The sequence below is a fragment of the Herpailurus yagouaroundi genome, unplaced genomic scaffold, assembly GCF_014898765.1.
Source record: "Herpailurus yagouaroundi ecotype Mexico unplaced genomic scaffold, PumYag 184, whole genome shotgun sequence".
Taxonomy (NCBI): domain Eukaryota; kingdom Metazoa; phylum Chordata; class Mammalia; order Carnivora; family Felidae; genus Herpailurus; species Herpailurus yagouaroundi.
In genome coordinates, this window is record NW_024412415.1 from 32,740,049 (window position 1) to 32,760,765 (window position 20,717).

At 44.3% G+C, this 20,717-nt stretch overlaps 1 long non-coding RNA gene across 1 annotated transcript in view; it reads left to right on the top strand.

Moving 5' to 3' along the window:
* LOC121041890 (uncharacterized) overlaps positions 1-20,493 on the top strand; it is a 60,871-nt gene extending 40,378 nt beyond the window's left edge. Inside the window, exons 3-4 of the long non-coding RNA XR_005795893.1 lie at positions 17,572-17,691; positions 20,403-20,493. This is a non-coding gene — a long non-coding RNA (uncharacterized LOC121041890). The remainder of the gene's footprint in view (positions 1-17,571; positions 17,692-20,402) is intronic.
* Positions 20,494-20,717: the final 224 nt, after the last annotated feature.

The following is a 20,717-nucleotide window of genomic DNA, read 5'->3' on the forward strand; positions in this document are numbered from 1 at the left end:
AAGCAGGCTCCAGGCTCTGAGCCATCAGCCCAGAGCCCGATGCGGGGCTCGAACTCACGGACCGTGAGATCGTGACCTGAGCCGAAGTCGGACGCTCAACCGACTGAGCCACCCAGGCGCCCCATATGGTTTCACTCTTATGTGGATCCTGAGAAACTTAACAGGAACCCATGGGGGAGGGGAAGGAAAAAAAAAAAAAAGAGGCTAGAGTGGGAGACAGCCAAAGCATAAGAGACTGTTAAAAACTGAGAACAAACTGAGGGTTGATGGGGGGTGGGAGGGAGGGGAGGGTGGGTGATGGGTATTGAGGAGGGCACCTTTTGGGATGAGCACTGGGTGTTGTATGGAAACCAATTTGACAATAAATTTCATATATATAAAAAAAAAAAAAAAAGAGAGAGATGGAAACATGTTCACACAAGAACTTGTACCTGAATGTTCATAGCGACATTGTTCCCATAGCCCCAAAGTGGAAACAACCCAAATGCCACCAACTGGTAATGGAAAACAAAATGTGTTGTATCCATACCATATTAGTTTGCTAGGGCCGCCATGACAAAATACTACATTCTGGGGGACTTAGACAATGGAAATTTATCCTCTCATGGTTCTGGAGGCTAGAAGGTCAAGATTGAGATTTTCAGGTTTGATTTCTCCTGAGGTACCTGTCCTTGACTTGCAGATGACATTGTCTCACTGTGTCCTCACATGGCTTTTTCTCTGTTCATGTGCATCCTTGGCAACTCTTCCTCTTCTTAGAAGGACACCAGTTCTGTTAGATGAGGACCCCATACCTTTATGACCTCACGGAGCTCTTAAAAGATGTTACTAACTCTGTATATAGTAACATTGGGGGTTAGGACCTCAACATATGAATTTGCGGGGGGCACAATTCTGTTCATAGCGATCTTGTCGCATGTCTGTCAGTTCTCATCGCTGTAGAGAAATTCTGTGTGAATATGCCATGTTTGATTTATCTGTGCTACAGGTAATGGGCATTTGGTTAGTTTCCAGTTTGAGGATATATGAATAGTGCTTCTGTGAACATTCTGTACCTTTTAGGTAAACATTAAACATTTCTGTTGGATATATATATATATATATATATATATATATATATATATATATATACCTAAGAATTACTGGGTCCTTATTTTCAGCCTTACAAGATACTGATGAACATTTTTCCCATAGATAGTTTACACTCTTACCAGCAATTTCTGAGAGTTCTGTTTGTTCCACATTTTTGGCAACACTTGGTATTATCTGATTTTTTTCCTATTTTTTTTTTTTTTTAGTCAATTCTGGAGATAGTGTGAAATATCTAATGATGTTAATCTGTATTTCCTTCATGACTAGTGGAGTTAAGTACCTCTTCTGTGTCTGTTGGCCACTGGAATATAATTTATTGTGAAGTGGCTATTCATTTTCTGTTATTTTGTTATTGCTTTGTAGGGCTTTTAAATGTATTCTGGCCAGATAAAAACATCCTCTCTTATTGAAAATATCTTCTTACATACCATGGTTTGCCATTTGACTAACTTTCATCTAGAAGCCACTTTCATTCTTAATATAGACCAGTCTATCCTTTCTCCCTAGATAGTCAGCTCATTATTTTGGTCCCGTTTTAAAAAATCTTTACATACTACAAGATTGTGAAGATGTTCTCTTATGTTTCTTTCTAAAAGGAGCTTCCCCCCGCCCCCATTTATATTTAGATCTGCAGTCAGTTGGAATTATTTTTCATGTGTGACCTGAGATAGAGAACAAAATTCTTTTTTCCATATAAACGTTCAATTAGCCCGATGCTGTATATTAAAATATTTTCTTTCCCTAGTGTACTGCCATGGTACCTTTGCCATTAGATAGGTGACCAAATAAATGTGATTCTGATTCTATTTATTGGTTTGTCTATGTTAGAATGATATATTTTATCATTCTACGTATACATTCTATTAGCTTGAAAATTATATACTTTTTAATTTTTCTGTTAGCAGTCACCCCAATGATTACAAATGAATCAGTGACTTACCAAAGTCTAGTGTTATTTGGTAGTTTTACTGCTTTATTTAGACCACTCCAAATATATTTCAGACTTCACAAGATCTCCTTCTGCTTCTCTCGTCTTTCTCCTCCTCCTCCTTTTTCTTGCAAATCAGTAGTCAGTTAGATTTATCTATTTTCCTGCTTATTTGTTGCTCTTCATTTCTTCCTGCATCTCAGTATATCCATCTGATATCTTTTTTCCATTTGCCTAAGGAACACCCTTTCGGGTTCCCTTTGAATCGAATCTGTTGGTGATGAAGTCTCTGAATTTGTATTTGTCTGAAAATGTTTACTTTGCCTTCATTCAATCTTGATGAGTGTTTCTGTTGGGTGTAGTATTTCAGCTCTCCGATGATCGCATCATAATTGTATCTTGGATTTCATTGGTTTGTTGAGATTTTTTATGTCATTCTAATTATTGCTCCTTCAAAGGAAAGCTGTCTCTTTTCTGTTCTAAGATTTTCTTTGGGGGTGCCTGGGCGGCTCAGTTGGTTAAGCATCCGACTTTGGCTCAGGTCATGATCTCATGGTTCATGAGTTTGAGCCCCACGTCAGGCTCTGTACTGACAGCTCAGAGCCTGGAGCCTGCTTCAGAAACTGACTCCCTTTTCTCTGCCCCTCTCCCTCTCACACTCTGTCTCTCTCTCTCTCTCTCTCTCAAAAAATAAATAAATGTTTAAAAAAATTGAAAAATAAAAGATTTTCTTTGTGCCCGAGTTTGTGATTTGTCTAGGTGTGGCTTTCTGTTTCATATCTTCTTTGCGAGTTTGTAGTAATTCTTACACCTGTGACTTGATATCTTTCATCAGGTCTGGAACCTCCTGAGCAATTGTCTCTTCACATATGTTTCTGTGTGACTTTCTTCTTCTTCATGTATAGGACTCTAATTACACGTATGTTAAGGCTTTTTAGTATATTGCTTGTTTTACTTCTATATTGCATCAAATTTTGACTCTCCATACAATCTGGATATTTCTTCAGTTCTATTTTTTAGTACATTAATTCTCTCCTCAGCTTTGTCTCCTCTGCCATTAATTCCACATACTCAGTTCTTATTTGTTGGTTATGGTATTCTTAATATCTAGAACTTCCGTTTGGTCCTTTTTTATGGTTTCTAGTTCTTTGATGAAGTTCTGAGGGAATAAAAGAGTTACTTGGCATATTCACAAGCAGGTAGACTCTTGCCCTAAGACTGACTTTGGAATCATCTGAGAAGCTGCCGGAACCTATTGCTACGTGGACTGTGCCCAGGTGGTGAACAGCTCTCTGCTAACCAACAAAGAGCTTCTTGGTTTATGGATGGAAGTTCTAAGGTGCATGGAACAGCATCCTGCTTGGAAGGCTGCCATTCTGATTGAAAAATGGTTAAAAACAAATCAGCTCAGTGGACTGAGTTACATGCTATTTGCCCCTTTTTGAATTTTTACTGACTCATTGGGGGCAGTGGTCAATGGCTTGGCCATATGGTCAAGCAGAAGGGCAATGGAAAACTGGCCTATTAAAGGGATGCATAGAGGATCTGGTTGGCTCAGTCAGTAGAGCATGTAACTCTTGACCTCAGGGTTGTAAGTTTGAGCCCCATGTTGGGTGTAGAGATTACTTAAAAAAAATTAAATATTTGGGGCACTTGGGAGGCTCAGTCGGTTAAGTGTCTGACTTTGGCTCAGGTCACGATCTCATAGTTCATGGGTTCAAGCCCTGCATCCAGCTCTCTGCCATCAGCACAGAGACTGCTTCGGATCCTTTGTCTCTGTCTCTCTCTGCCTCCCTCTCTCTCTCTTTCAAAAATATGTAAACAGGGGCGCCTGGGTGGCGCAGTCGGTTGGGCGTCCGACTTCAGCCAGGTCATGATCTCGCGATCCGTGAGTTCGAGCCCCGCGTCAGGCTCTGGGCTGATGGCTCAGAGCCTGGAGCCTGTTTCCGATTCTGTGTCTCCCTCTCTCTCTGCCCCTCCCCCGTTCATGCTCTGTCTCTCTCTGTCCCCAAAATAAATAAAAAAACGTTGAAAAAAAATAAAAAAAAATACGTAAACATTTGGAAAACAAATAAAAAAATAAAGTCTTTAAAAAAAATAAAATAAAGGGATGCCCATAGGGGGCACAGCCCTGTGAAAACCACCATGGGAATTTGAGGGGTGCATTAAAGTGGAACATGTTGATGTCCATCTTACTTGTGCTCAGTTGTGATTTGCAAAGGTGACTGAGTGATGACACTTAGAGGCTAATGCCAATGGAATATTTTTATTACTTACATTTCCCGAGAGGGGGTGTGTTAGGCCTCACAGGGTGTAACACATGGAGAAGCACCAGTGTTGGGGGGGGGCAGAAAGGAGTGAAGGGAAGACACAGGCCACCGCCTTTATTAGGGTTTCCATGGGGAAGGCAAGGCAAGGCAGGACAGGGTGACTAGCTTAGGGTTGGCTAGTTTGAACAGTTCAGGCGGGCTCCGGGGCACAGGGGCTGTTCCCAGTTGTCTGGTCCCTGGCCCTGGGTGGTTCAGGGCAGGGGATGTTGTGTGGTGTGTGAGAGTAAGAAAAAGAGGTGTTCAGAGTATGGGCTACAGGTGGCAGGCGAGCTGTAAACAACTGGGGCTGTTAGTTTGGCCCTGAGATGAATGGGTGCCAGACAGACAAATACGGAGTGTAAGAAAATACAGTTAGAACAGCATTAGAAGAACTCCCTTTCAGGATCAGCAGGTCACTGGAGCCAGTGAATAGATATCCTGGTGTGCTCATCTGAGGCAGCCACGTAGGTCCGTGAAATAAATAGACATCCGGGGCTGCAACAATGCAGATGCGGGTTGAATTTAGCCATATTCCTTTCGTACCCTCTGAGGCGTGGAGTGCCAATAAGAACAGTTCCATCTGCCAACAAGAGAGGCAGAGATTGCAGATGGCGCTGGGGAAGATTTCCTGGGGAGAAGGCCCTGAATGTAGCTGCTAAGTGGGCCTGGTACTGGTGGCCCTGGGCAGCTGCAAATGGGTCCTGGCAAGAGCAAATACTCACTCCGCCCGGGCTTTGCCTACCAAGCAATAGAGAGAAACGCTCAGAGTGCTGTAGAAAAACCGGAACTAGGGGCGCCTGGGTGGCTCAGTCGGTTGAGCGTCCGACTTCAGCTCAGGTCACGATCTCGCGGTCCGTGAGTTCGAGCCCCGCGTCGGGCTCTGGGCTGATGGCTCAGAGCCTGGAGCCTGCTTCCGATTCTGTGTCTCCCTCTCTCTCTGCCCCTCCCCCGTTCATGCTCTGTCTCTCTCTGTCTCAAAAATAAATAAAACGTTAAAAAAAAAATAGAAAAACTGGAACTGAAGACACTCCACCAGTCTGGGCCTCCAAGTCACATGTCTTCAGACCAAGGAACGTGCTCTATAGCCCATAATGTCCAACAATGGGCAGAGAGATCTCCTCCTCAGAGTCATAGTTGTTTTCGTTTTTTAAAAATTTTTATTTAAATTCTATACAGTGCACATACAGTGCAATATTGGTTTCAGGAGTAGAATTCAATGATTCATCACTTACCTACGACCTCCAGTGCTCGTCACAGCAAGTGCCTTCCTTGGTACCCATCACCCATCTGACCCTCCCCCCCACCCCCCCCCCCCCGCCTCCACCTTCCTCCATCAACTCTTAGTTTGTTTTCTATGTGAAGAGTCCTCGGAGTTATAGTTTGATAGAGAACTGGAATGGGTGCTTAAAATGGTGGTTGTCTAAAATGGGAGCAGACACCAGCATGAAGTGCTGGCGTAAGGCCCTCATGAGTGTGTGCTCATACTCAACGCAGGGGTGCCAAGGCAGGGTCCCTACTAGGTAGACTCCTCTGCTTTTTCAGTGGATTTGGGAACTTTGATGCAAATTCCAGGTGGTCAACTGATTGCAGTACGCCAACTGATGTCAGAACAGACTCCAGTTTTTATCCCCAGCCCCAGAAGGCTGTTAGATATTCCATTCGGCTTCTCCACCTCTCAGCTGCCTCTTGTGGACTTGTCTGATGCCCACTGTGGAAAGACGAACTCCACATTTCCTTTTTCTGAATGTTGACCCTATAATTTTTCATTGCCTGTTGGATCTTCAGTCCTCCAATCGGATGCGTTTCATATTCTGTCCAAAGTCTCTAATTGTCCTCAGTCTGGTAGGCGTTATCCAGTCTACCATCCATGGAAACATAAGTCCCTCTTTCCATAGATTTTTTTTTTTCCATTGTGGGTAAATATACATCGACAGGAAATTTACCACTTAAGCCATTTTAGAGTGTACAATTCAGTGGCATTGAGTACATTTTCAATGTTGTGCAATCATCAGCACTAGTTCCAGAACATTTTCATCACCCCCAAAAGGAAGCCCCATGTCCATTAAAAAGCCACTCCCCATTCTGTCTCCCCCAGTCCCTGGCAACCACTCATCTATTTTCTGTCCCTAGGGATTTGCCTGTTCTGGATATTTTATGTAAATGGAATTGTATAATATGTGGCCTTTTGTGTCTGGCATCTATCACTGGGCACGTTTTCAAGGTCATAGACCTTTATATACAGTGTTTTCTAAATATTCTTCAGTTACTGTTTTGATTTCTTCTTTAATTCAGAAGTCAGTTAAGAGATGACTTTCTAAGTTTTCTTCCAAGTTTTGTTAGTTTTATATTAGTTTTATTCATCCCTATAACACGTAGATTTAGTCCACTTCTGTAACATTTTGTGTTCTCTGTTTTATCCTCTGTGTGGTCTGTTTTTGTGCGTCGCTTTCGGGCGATTTGGAAAGTAGTCAGACTATTTTTAGTTCTCCTGGTGGTCATCCTTGTCATTTTAAATCATGTTTAACTAACATTTCTCAATTCGTCATTTTCAGAAAGGAAACGATGTCATTTTCTCTCTCCTAAGAAAAATGGAGTTATTAGTGATTTAAACAATCTCTCTTGCAGCTGCTATGGAAATGGGATGGCCATTTCTTCAAAAAATTAAATGAAGCATTGCCATATGATCCAGTAATCCCAATTCCGGTTGTGTATCCAAAAGAAGTGAGTGAAAGCAGGGACTTGAACAGATATTTGTACACCCATTTTCATGGCAGTGTCGTCGTACACAGTAGCCAAATGACAGAAGCAACCCAAGTGTCCATCAACAGATGAAGAAATAAGCAAAATGCGGGCCATGCATGTAACGGATATTACTTAGCCCTAAAACTAAGGAAGTTCTGAGACACGCCACAACAGGGATAAACCCAAAGACATTATGCCAAGTGAAAGAAGCCAGTCAGAAAAGGAGAAATGTGGGCACCTGGGGGGCTCAGTCGTTAAGGATCTGACAAGCTCAGGTCATGATCTCATGGTTTGTGAGTTCAAGTCCTGCATCGGGTGAGCTCAAGCCCCACTCTGGGTGAACTCATGGCCCGCTCTGGGTGAGCTTAAGCCCTGCTTAGGGTGAACAGGAGCCCTGCTTCGGGTGAGCCCTGCTTCCCTCTCTCCTCTCTCTCTTCCTCTCTCTCCCTCTCTCTGCCTCTCTCTCTCTCTCTCTCTCTCTCTCTCTGCCCCTCCTGGGATTCTCTCTCTCTCTCTGCCACACCCTCTCTCTCTCAGAAAGAAAAGAAAGAAAGAAAGAAAGAAAGAAAGAAAGAAAGAAAGAAAGAAAAAGAAAAAGAAAGAAAAATATACTGTAGGATTCCTCTTACATGAGGTTGCTAAAGTAGTCAAATACATAGAGACAGAATGGTGGTTGCAGGGCTGGGAGGAGGGGGCATGGGGAGCTAGTGTTTATTTATTTATTTAAAAAAAAATTTTTTTTAACGTTTATTTATTTTTGGGACAGAGAGAGACAGAGCATGAACAGGGGAGGGGCAGAGAGAGAGGGAGACACAGAATCGGAAACAGGCTCCAGGCTCCGAGCCATCAGCCCAGAGCCCGACGCGGGGCTCGAACTCACGGACCGCGAGATCGTGACCTGGCTGAAGTCGGACGCTTAACCGACTGCACCACCCAGGCGCCCCAGGGGAGCTAGTGTTTAACAGATAGAAAGTTTCAGCTGGGGTAGATGGAAAGGTCCTGGAGATGGATGGTGGTGATGGGTGCACAGCAGTGTCAATGTGCTTAATATCAAGGAACCATACACTTAAAAATCATTACAATGGTAGATTTTATGTTATGGATATTTTACCACAATAAAAACAAACAAGCAAACAAACAAGCAAATATCTGTTTCTTTTTCTTCTATTCCCCCACCTCCTTTTTTGTGACAATTTTGGGATTTTTTTAATCAACAACAATAAACACAACAACAAAAAGCATTTTCAAGGTTTTTTTTTTTTTTTTAACGTTTATTCATTTTTGAGACAGAGAGAGAGACAGAACATGAACGGGGGAAGGTCAGAGAGAGAGGGAGACACAGAACCTGAAACAGGCTCCAGGCTCTGAGCTGTCAGCACAGAGCCCGATGTGGGGCTCGAACTCACGGACTGCGAGATCATGACCTGAGCCGAAGTCGGATGCCCAACCGACTGAGCCACCCGGGTGCCCCCCTTTTTTTTTAAATGATAATTCTAACACTTGTATTATTTTCCTGGTCAACATAATTATTATTATTATTTTTTTTATATATGAAATTTATTGTCAAATTGGTTTCCATACAACACCCAGTGCTCATCCCAAAAGGTGCCCTCCTCAATACCCATCACCCACACTCTCCTCCCTCCCCCCCCCCATCAACCCTTAGTTTGTTCTCAGTTCTCAACAGTCTCTTATGCTTTGGCTCTCTCCCACTCTAACCTTTTTTTTTTTTTCCTTCCCCTCCCCCATGGGTTCCTGTTAAGTTTCTCAGGATCCACATAAGAGTGAAACCATATGGTATCTGTCTTTCTCTGTATGGCTTATTTCACTTAGCATCACACTCTCCAGTTCCATCCACGTTGCTACAAAAGGCCATATTTCATTTTTTCTCATTGCCACGTAGTATTCCATAGTGTATATAAACCACAATTTCTTTATCCATTTATCAGTTGATGGACATTTAGGCTCTTTCCATAATTTGGCTATTGTTGAGAGTGCTGCTATGAACATTAGGGTACAAGTGCCCCTGTGCATCAGAACTCCTGTGTCCCTTGGATAAATTCCTAGCAGTGCTATTGCTGGGTCATAGTGTAGGTCTATTTTTAATTTTCTGAGGAAACTCCACACTGCTTTCCAGAGCGGCTGCACCAATTTGCATTCCCACCAACAGTGCAAGAGGGTTCCCGTTTCTCCACATCCTCTCCAGCATCTATAGTCTCCTGATTTGTTCATTTTGGCCACTCTGACTGGCGTGAGATGATACCTGAGTGTGGTTTTGATTTGTATTTCCCTGATAAGGAGCGACGCTGAACATCTTTTCATGTGCCTGTTGGCCATCCGGATGTCTTCTTTAGAGAAGTGTCTATTCATGTTTTCTGCCCATTTCTTCACTGGGTTATTTGCTTTTCGGGTGTGGAGTTTGGTGAGCTCTTTATAGATTTTGGATACTAGCCCTTTGTCCGATATGTCATTTGCAAAGATCTTTTCCCATTCCGTTGGTTGCCTTTTAGTTTTGTTGGTTGTTTCCTTTGCTGTGCAGAAGCTTTTTATCTTCATAAGGTCCCAGTAATTCACTTTTGCTTTTAATTCCCTTGCCTTGGGGGATGTGTCGAGTAAGAGATTGCTACGGCTGAGGTCAGAGAGGTCTTTTCCTGCTTTCTCCTCTAAGGTTTTGATGGTTTCCTGTCTCACATTCAGGTCCTTTATCCATTTTGAGTTTATTTTTGTGAATGGTGTGAGAAAGTGGTCTAGTTTCAACCTTCTGCATGTTGCTGTCCAGTTCTCCCAGCACCATTTGTTAAAGAGACTGTCTTTTTTCCATTGGATGTTCTTTCCTGCTTTGTCAAAGATGAGTTGGCCATACGTTTGTGGGTCTAGTTCTGGGGTTTCTATTCTATTCCATTTGTCTCTGTGTCTGTTTTTGTGCCATGGTCAACATAATTATTACAGTTAAGAATGTTCAGGGGTGCGTGGGTGGCTCAGTTGGTTAAGCACCAACTTTAGCTCAGGTTATGATCTCAAGGTTCATGAGTTGGAGCCCCGCTTTGGGCTCTTGTGCTGACAGCTCAGAGCCTGGAGCCTGCTTCAGATTCTGTGTCCCTCCCCCGCTAGAACTCTTGTCTCTCTCTCAAAAATAAATAAACCTGTATGTTTATTTTTTTTTTAATTTTTTTTCCAACGTTTTTATTTATTTTTGGGACAGAGGGAGACAGAGCATGAATGGGGGAGGGGCAGAGAGAGAGGGAGACACAGAATCGGAAACAGGCTCCAGGCTCTGAGCCATCAGCCCAGAGCCTGACGCGGGGCTCGAACTCACGGACCGCGAGATCGTGACCTGGCTGAAGTCGGACGCTCAACCGACTGCGCCACCCAGGCGCCCCTAAACCTGTATGTTTAAATAGATGTAATGCTTACCACGAGTCTTTTTATACCTCAGTTTCCTCCTATGTAAATTCTTAATTTGGATTCATCTTTTGGCTGTTTTTCTCATGTCTTCAAATAGAGTGGTAGATTTCCTGTTGATGGAATGAATGAGAAGGATTTCACTTCCTGTGTGACACCTTTGGGGGGGGGGGGCTTCCAGCCTGGGGATGGGACAGCTCCCTGCTATTGTTAGTTCCGGTGCAGCTCTGTCCCGTTTGGTTTCCCTCACTTCTTGCCTAAACCTTGTCAATTGTCTCTTCATGAAATTTCCCTCAATTACCCAGTTTGAGCCAGCTTCTGTTCTGGCTGGGTGATGCAACCTCTCCCCCAAGCACCCCGTACCTCCTGTCCCTTTTCTCTCTTCCAACCCCCTACCCCTCCCCATTCTTTCTTCCTCTTTTTGCCCTCTCCCATTTGAAGCTAGGTGACAGGCGGTATGTAGGTTAGCATATCACACTCTTCATGCACTCTGTGGTTGCCCTTGTCCCTGGGTGGTCAAGAGCACAGTATTCCTTCTTTTGAAACAGCTCAGGATTCTGGTGGATTTTCAGAACGTGCAGTCCATTTCCCAGCCTCTCAGAAGCCCCACCCTGGCCAGCAGTCAGACAGGCTCCCAGTCCTGCCCTATGCTTTCTTTCTTATAGACAGCCCATTTTATTTCCTCGTCTGACATCTTGGGAGGGTGTGTGAGACCAAATCTGTTACATCAGTGTCTAGATGGAGCGTTAGCTAGCTCAGGCCAAGACATTATAAGTTGCATTTTTATTGCTTTCCCAATCCTTGTGTGCAGCTTTTATTGTGCTAGGAGTTTAAAATGTAATAAACAAGGAGAAAAAAAAATTTTTTTTAAGTCACTCTGGCTAAAGACTCCAGCCTAACAAAATCCTTAACAGACCCTTGTAAGTCCTGTTGCCGGGGAGTATTTGTCCAACAGACCTGGAACAGTTTAAAAAGGAGGAATGGGGGTTTGGTTAACATTAAAGAAACACAAAGATTTTTCATCTGGCTCTGGGGGAGACCAGAGCCACAGAGGGAACAAGAAAAGAAAGAGGGGATTGAGCATTTTTGCAAACAAATGATAAAACTGCCTTTTAAAGAAGGGGGGGGGGGGAACCCCTTGTCCAAACAAGACTTTTTTGCCAGGGTAGGAAATCATTTCTGCAATTGTTTACAATGCTCAAGCAGCCCGTCCAAAGTCAACATGGCCTGGAAGCGTTGCCCTGGAGCCTCCTGCTCTTTGCCAGCGCCTGCCAGCTCGGGCTCAGCTATTTCTGGGACTTAGTTCCCTCCCTTGAAAAACAAACTGTGGCCCTCACTGTCATCCCCAATAAAACCCCCAGGTTTTTCAGGCTTAATCATGTTTTCCAGAAGAGTTGTCCAAATTGGGGCCTGGGTGCAAAGAGTTGAGTTTGGGAGAGCCAGTTTGGGGGGAAGGGGACCTTTCATTTGCAAGGTGCCAAGGTGGAAATTTCCATTGCATTCCAAGATGGCTCCACCTGTGGCTAAGGAAACCCGTTCTGCCTTCAAAGAGGAGACCCTGGCTAGTGAAATTTGTGCCCCTTCCCACAGTTTGTTCCACAAATCTAGAGAAAAGTTTCCTTTTAATAAAAAGCACCATGATTGCTAGTAATAACCTCTTACTTCTGGATACCTCTTTAATATAGATAAATGTCTGTTATCTTATTTGATCTCCACCATGAGAAAGGCACTGTTAATCTCATAAATAAATGAGATTGACTACATAAAGTTAATCTATGTGTCTCCTTCTTTTTGTGTTAGTAATACAGTCACGTGGTTTGCAAATTTTAAAGTGAAAATAAAGCCCTCCCTTGTACTCTGTCTCCACCTGCCCATAGGTAGCCAGTGTTGTTCATCTCTTGTGTATCTTTCCAGAGGTGCTTTATGCATATAAGCAACTTAGAGTGGCGCCAGGGGAGAGTATCGCACTGAGACAAAGGAGTCCCAGGCCCTAGTCCTGCTTCTGTCTCCAATGTGCTGTGTGACATTGTGTATGCCACTTTCCCTCTCTGGACCTCATCTGTGTCATCTGTGAAACTGGGAATACAAATAGCTAACATTCGGTTGGCTTATATGTACCTGCCACTGTGCCAAGTGCTCCCGTATGTATTAGTTGAATTAAGATCACCACAACTGTGTAAGGAGGCATCATCAGCCCCATTTATCAGTGACAAAACCAAGACCTAGTGAAATTAAATAACATGTCCCGGTCATAGCTAATTAAAGGAGGAACCTGAATTTTATGAAGCTAGTTAATCTAACAGTAGAGCTCTTAGCCACTCGAACCACTGTGATATTCCACTGCCACTCATTGATGATATTGACAATACCAAATGATGGCTTGAGGCAGGAGGCTGTCCCAGAGCTGTTCCTTCCAAGTCTGCTATCAGGAACTGGTTCCAGTTCCTGTGAAGCTCTGGCCAGGCAGCTCTGACTCACTCAGCCCCATTTAGATGGGATGGTGGACAGCTGGCGAAGAGCAGGAGACAGCAGGGCAAGGCTCAGGCACGAACCCTGATGTCAGTCCCCTGCCTCCCTCCTGGGCATCACGACAACTCCTTAAAAACAATCATTTTAAAATTTTTATCAAAAGTAGTAATGCACATATTTAAAAAGCCAACTAATAGTTGAAGGCTTATAGCAAAAAGCATCAGAGAACAACCACTTTTAACCCTTCTGGCTACTTTTTTATGTATTTATCTCCATTATTATAAATCCGGGGTTTACTTTTTCTGTAAGAGTGCAAACTTTTCCCATAAAGGGCCACATAGGAAATATCTTCAGCTTTGTGGGCCAGTATGTTGCAACCTCTCAGTTCTTCTTGTAGCTACAAAGCAGCTGTAGGTAAATGAGTGGGTGTAGACATATCCCAGTACAACCTTATTTACAAAACCAGAATTGGCCAGTGGGACATCATTTGCTGACACCTGTTCCAATTGCTTAAACTTCTCTTCCTCAGTATTCTTGATGTGCAAGTTTAGGGATTACCTGTTCATTTTCTATTGTGGTAGATAACAATTGACCTTTCTTAAACAGCTCCCCTTTCTGTAGTTGTTTATGCTCCTAAGCCATGCTAATAGAATTATATTGTAATTATCAGTGAAATCAGTATTCAATGTTTGCTTATTATGACTGAGTAAATACTGTTCTTTACTGAGTCAAGTAATGTACCATGTGACATTTCCTTTCTCATGTAGGCTTTATTTTTACCTGGAGTTGATAAGGCTCTCATTCTTTTTTTTTTATTTGCATGGTTTCTTTGACCTTCAACAGCCCCTGTTGGACAATTTTCTACGTGGGTAAGCAGATAATGTGTCAAATGTCTCTTGTTTTCAGTGCCATTGTTTTACCAGAGTCTCTCCTAGAGCATTCTAGCCTCCTGCTCCACTGTGGACTGCTCCCTTGAGCTTGGGCTCAGATCCTATCCCAGGGCTTCCTTTCTCCACTTGATCTCTTTTCTGTGTTGGATCTCTTTTCCCCAGATGTGATGTCTTCTTCTCTGACTTACTTCCTCATTTTGCTGGAGCACATCCTCTAGTAGCTGTCTGAGAAAGGGAACATGGGAGATAAAATGGTGAAGTTTGGTATATCTGAAAATGCCTTTAATTTAACATCACTGTTGAATGATAATTTTGCAGAATGGAGAGTTCTAGACTAGAAATTACTTTTGTCTCAATATTTTGAGAGATACAGGTTGTTAGAAGTCTGCTACATTTTTGATCCTTAATTCTTTGCATGCAATCTTTTTTCCCCTCAAGAAGTTTTTATGTTCTTCTTTTCATTCCTAATGCTCTAAAATTTCTAGTCATTGTGCCAGGCGCTCAATAGACCCTTTCAATTTGGACATTCATGTCCTTCAGGTCTGAGAAATTTCTTTGTAATATTTCTTTCATAATTCCTTTCCCTCCATTTTATTTTTTCTTTCTTTCTGACACTCCAGTTCATTGGCTTTTAGACCTCTTGGATTGTCCCTTAATTTAAAAATGTTCTTTGTGGGGTGTCTGGGTGGCTCAGCCAGTTAAGCGTCTGACTCTTGATTTCAGCTCAGGTGGCAATCTCATGGTTTGTAAGTTTGATCCCTGCATCGGGCTTTGGGATGACAGTGCGGAGCCTGCTTGGGATTCTCTCTCTCTCTCCCTCTCTTTCGGCTCGTTCTGCACATGCTCTCTCTCAAAACAAATAAATAAATTTTTTAAAAAGTGTTCTATTTTCTGCCTTTATCTTTTTATTTTTGGGAGAATTTCCTAGACTATTCCTTCCAGTATTTCCATTTAAATTATTTTTATTCTAGCTACCATACTTTAGATTTCTCAAAGCTCCATCTTGTTCTCTGTTGCCTTTTTTTTTTTTTAATGTTTATTTACTTCTGAGGGAGACTGAGAGCCGGCAGGGGAGGGGCAGAGAGAGAAGCAGACAGAGGATCTGAAGCGGGCTCTGCTGACAGCAGAAAGCCTGATGTGGGGCTTGAACTAACGAACCAGGAGATCATGACCTGAGCTAAAGACAGACGCTTAACCGACTGAGCCACCCAGGTGCCCCACTCTGTTGCTTTTTATAGTATTGTTTTCTTTTTATGCATTCACACTCTCCTCTCTTACTCTTCTGAGAATATCAAGTATGGATGGGACATTTTTATTTGTGTTATTCTGCTCTCTGCATTGTCCTTGTCTCCCCCAAGTTCTTGTTTTCCTTTTGCTTTATTCTGTCTTTTGTGTTGGAGGCTTTCTTCAACTTATTGAATCTTTGTCTCTTCTTATTAAAGAGTGAGTCACCAAAAAGCTTTGTGGAAGTTCTGTTGTCATAGAGAGGGCTGCCAACTGGTGATCCTCACTGAAGGAGACGGAGCAGGCAGAGCATTTTCTGGAGGAGATGCCTAAGTGTCATTATCAGCCAAACTTGTTGTTTTCAGCCTTCTCTTTGCCTTCTGCATTACCAGGTCCCCCAGTCACTGAGCCTCTCTGGCTTGCTTCTCGTGGTATCACCGATGTATATAATCTCTTTGGAGTCAGCTGCTTCTACTCTGATATGACTGACTGGGCTGTCTATCAGCTTTTCATCCTCCCAGCATGTTGACCAACCCTTTCCCCCTATTGTTTCCATTCTTGTGCTCTTGTCTTTGTGGGCCTAGAGTTTGTTCTTAGTACAATACCCCCCCCCCAAAATGGCCTTTTGGCTCCCATCCAAGGAAGTCTATTATCCGCACACAAGCAAGAGTGGTCCTTTAAAATGTAAGTCACAAAGGGCGCTTGGGTGGCTCAGTCGGTTAAGGGTCTGACTCTTGATTTCAGCACAGGTCGTGATCTCACTGTTTGTGAGTTCAAGCCTCGCATGGGGAGTCAGCGCAGAGCCTGCTTGGTATTCTCTCTCTCCCCCTCTCTCTGCCCCTCCCCCACGAATGCTTTCTCTTTCTTTCTGTCTCTCTCTCTCTGTCTCTCTCTCTCTCCCTCTCTCTCTCAAAAATCAATAAACATTAAAAACATTTTTTTAAATAAAATGTGAGTCACAATACCAACATGTCGATATTCCATAGGATGCTGCTCTAACCTCTTTAATAGTCAAAGTGTGATGAAGAAGTGAGCAGGGATAGGGTGAGAGATGGTCCTAGATTTAAAATATTTACGAGACATACTAACAAAATGCAATGTGTGTTCCTGAGTTACACAAACCAGCTGTAAAAAGGCATTTTGGGGGTGCCTGGGTCACTCAGTCGGTTGAGGGTCCGACTTCGGCTCAGGTCACGATCTCACGGTTCATGGGTTCGAGCCCTGCATCCATCTCTGTGCTGACAGCTCCGAGCCTGGAGCCTGCTTCAGCTTCTGTGCTTCCCTCTCTGCCCCTCCCCTGCTCACATTCTTTCTCTCTCTCTCAAAAATAAATAAAAAACTTAAAAAAAAAAAGGCATTTGGAGCACTTGGTGAAATTTGAATATAGATATGAAAGAACCATTAATTTTGTTAGGAACAAGCCTGGTATCATGGTTGTGCAGGAAATGTCTTTATTTTCTAGAGATGCATATTTAATTATGATGAAGCACCATGATGTCTGAAAATTTGCTTTTAAAAACTCAGCAAAAAAAAAAAGCGAACGTGGTAAAATGTTTAAATGTAAATGTTTAAGTGTTAATGTTTAAATCTGGGTGATAGGTATACATTATCTACTTTCCCTACTTTTACATATGTTTGAAATTTGTTTTTAAAGGAGAGAGGTGAGGGGGGAGTAATATGCTGCTTAAGCTTTTCCGTGGCTTCTCAATTCCTTAAAGTAGAACCCAAAGCTCTTAAGGCGGCCTTCAAGGCCCTGCAAGGTCTGGGCCCCACCTGCCCCTGGACCTCAACCTCTGCTGCTTTGCCCTATTCCCAGGATCCCAACCACACTAGCTTCCTCCTTGTTTGGGGCATAGAGGTTACCTCCATGTCAAACTCATGACTCCAAGATCAAGAGTCACGTGCTCCACTGACTGAGCCAGCCAGGCACCCCTATCACCTGCCTTAAAAAGAAAATTCTGATAAAATGTACATATGTGAAATTTGCCATTTTGGCAATTTTAAAGTGTAGAATTTGGTGACATTAAGTGCATTCACATCTCTCTGCACCATCACCACCATCCATCTCCAGGACGTTTTCATCTCCTCCAGCTGAGACTCTGTGCACATCAAACACTAGTTCCCCCTTCCTCCTTCCCCTGGCCCCTGGCAACCACCATTCTGCTTTCTGTCTCTATGAATTTGACTAGTTTAGAGACCTCACATAGGTGGAATCATACAATATTTGTCCTTCTGTGTCTGGCTTATTTCACTTAGCATCATATCTTTAAGGTTCATCCACGTTGCAGCCTGTGTGAGAATTTTGCAGCCCCTGCTGTTTTGTGTATTTGTCTATTCATTTGCTTACTGTTGTTGCTGTCCGCCTCCTACTCTCCAGCAGGAGGTATGGTCCTCGGGTGCAAGAGCTTTGCCTGGTTCTCTCACTCACCTACCGCGGTGCCTGGGCATGAGGATGCATTTAATAAATATTTGTTGAGTAACTTGACTCCCATTGGGGCAATCTTTTTTTGCATAGAGCTGGCCTTCTCTGAGCAAGACTTGCCCATTCAGCAAGCACTTTTTGGCCTCCACCGTGCTGATGGAGTGGCAGAGAATAAAAGAAAGAGAAGACAATGAAGCCAATGTAGCTGAGAAGGTAAGAGAGATAGAGTGGATACATGCTTTCATGGTTGGTTTGTTTCTGCCCAACATTTGCTCCTGTTTTTCTGATGATAGGAATGGAATTTTCCCTTGAGGAATCTTCCTTCCCTTCATCTTATCCTCGGTTTCAAGGAAATGCAAGCAACCCAGGCCTGGGATTTTTGTTGCAACCGTTGGGAAACACAGGCACCATTGCACTGAGACTGTAAAACTGGAAGGATGTTAGCCCAGAGTTATGATGACTCCCTGCATTGAAATGGCAATTGGAAGAATGAAAAAATATTCAAATAATGATTGGTAGGAGACCAAAGTGCCTTCCAAACCCAAAGGTGACCCTTAAATGGTTGTTTTTTGGCTACAATAGAGGCTAGTGAGAGAGAGAGAGAGAGAGAGAGAGAGAGAGAGAGAGAGAGAGCTACTTTCTAGGGCGGGGGGTCAAGGAGAGTATGAAGGTTGGAGGTTTTCAAAGCTTTGTGTGGGAGGTTCTGCCAGTTACCCACCCAAGTCCAGCTCCCTTCCTTCCCAGGCACATGGCTAGATTCTATTTCCCAGCCCCCCCCCCCACTGCCCCCCTGCAAGGAAGGGTGGCCATGTGACCAGATTCTGTACAGAAGAGTGTGAGTGGTGATGATGCGTGATGTGCGGGGACTTGGGCCTTAAGATCATGGAATGTCTGTCTCCTCCTCTTTTCCTTTCCCGCCAGCTGGCACCCAGGTACAGTCAGGGAGACCATAAGCAGGCTCTGGAGATGGCAGAGCAACAACCTGGAAGGAACCCGGGACTTGACAGTCTGTGTGAGAGAAAGTTCATCCTTTTGCTCCCTAGGCCATCCTTCTGTCGGACCTCTTCATTACAGCAGCTCAGAGCCTTGCCCTGACATCTGGCATGGGCCAACATGGCTAGGGCATCCATTTCTCAAAGTTTGTTTCCTTTTTAAAAACAATAGGCAGTCGTGGCAGGGTGGGAAAAGCCCTAGACTCAAAGTGAAGAAGTTTGCGTCGTGAAAATAATTAACATTGTGTGCTTTGCATTATATCTGACAAAGGTTTCCTCTGTGAGACCTGGTTTCCTCATCCCTACGATGGCAAGCCACAGAGGAACGAGGAGCTCTGGTGACAGTTCCATAAACTGTCAGGTGTCATACAAGTGGGAGGGTCTCTTGGCATCCGGAGCAGGGGCTCCGTCTCCACTGAGAGGCAAGGTGGGGTCATCTGAAGAGGAACCAGGCAACAAAAGTGGTTGGAACATGCTGCCTGGCCGCCTAGACCGATTGCATGCGAGAGGTCATCAGCGGACTGCGCTCTGAGTCAACTAACTGTAAAAATAGGCGGCATTATAGATACAGTGAGAGCCTGTATGACACCTCACGTTATGGAGAACAATCCCCACAGAGGGGTGCTGCATTGAAATAACAGCTGTGGCAGTCAGGAGGCCGCCTTCTGAGATGCATGCTGGAGTTTGGCTCTAAATGCCAACATCCTTAGCTAATCTAAGTAATGCATGAGCAGGAAGAATTTGGTGGCTGGGAGCCCAAGTGGAGTTGTATAAAGAACCCTTAAGAGCAGCTAGTAACCTCCGAGCAGTAGGCTCCAGTGCAAGATGGGAAACATAACATTTAATAAAGTCTGGGGGTGGGGGGAGCAGGGGTGCCGAGAGGGCTGGGGGTGGGGTCTTGGGTCTTGGCAAGAGGCAGGCTGCTACGGGGCCCCTGGCAGGGTCTCCGCCACACCACAGATGGTTTTCGTGTCTGTGGTTCATTCGTCCTGGGTGAGATGGGCCCGCTCCGAGTCAGGAGTCCCAGATTAGAAGGTCTACCACCCCCTCATTAAAGAGGGGCTCAGCCAAAAGATTTGGGGGGGAAGATGTATCTCCTACCGAGAAGGGAGGCATCCTCTTACCCCTGACGTGCTAACCCTGTGATTTTTAAACGTTGTTATTATTACTTTTTTACCTTGTGATTTTTTTGAACTGGAAAATCGTTCCAGAGAGCGCCTCGCCCATGCCCCGGCCTCCCCCCTACCATCTCCAGCTCTCACTTTACAGTTTGTGGAAACTGAGGCCCCATGGTCACACAGCCAGTTAGGGTCCTTCGAGATCATCTCCTTCAATCCAAACCACCGGTCCCTACCCTGTTATATGACAGACATGGATACTGAGGCACAGGGAGAGTGACAAACTGGATTTCATGGCTGGAGGGAGAGGCGTGGCCAGGTTCCCTGGTCCAAACCCAGGCAGTTTTGATCCCCATAGGTCAGCATCTTCCAGCTGAGAGCGATGATCGTCAAAGGCCCCTCTCCTGCTTTGACTCAGTGGGTCTCCCTGCAGCTGTTAGCAGCCAAGGAGGGAACCCCTCAGGACAGGGAGTGCTCAGCTGTCCATATTGGGCCAGACGCCTGCCCTTGAAGCAGTCGGCTGTGCCAGGAGGCAGGACAATTGCAGGTGATGGCAGCTCTTTCAATAATGCAAGTAGATGGAGCCAAGGGGAAGTAGTTCCAGAAGCAGGGATGCCGAGCAGACGATTCTCATGGACATGTACTGCAGCCTCCTTAACCTCGACTCTCCTCATCTGTAAAATGGGGACAGTAATTGTGCCCAGCCTACAGGGCTGTCATGAAGAGTAAACAGCGTAATATATACAAAGTCTGCTTTATGTAATCACCTAATACATATTAGTTCCTGTCTCCCTTCATTTTTTTTTTTTTTCAGGAGCATTTCTGAAATTGGAAGCTCTCCCCTATACCAAACATGCTAATAGAGGAAGTGAAAATTTGGCCTAAAAACTCCAGTTTGAAGAAGGCGAGTGACATGATCTAATTTTTAATGTTTCAAGATCCCTCTGGAGGCTGGGTGGCACAGGGTCAGGAAAGGAGGCAGGGGTGGGAGCAGGGAGAAGGGTTACGGAGCCATTACAATAGCCCAGGTGCATGGTGCTCCTGGCTTGGTGCAGGGGAGTAGCCGTGGAGATGGGGAGAGGCGGGTCAGACTGGAGACGCTCTGAAAGGAGAGCTGACAGCATTTGGC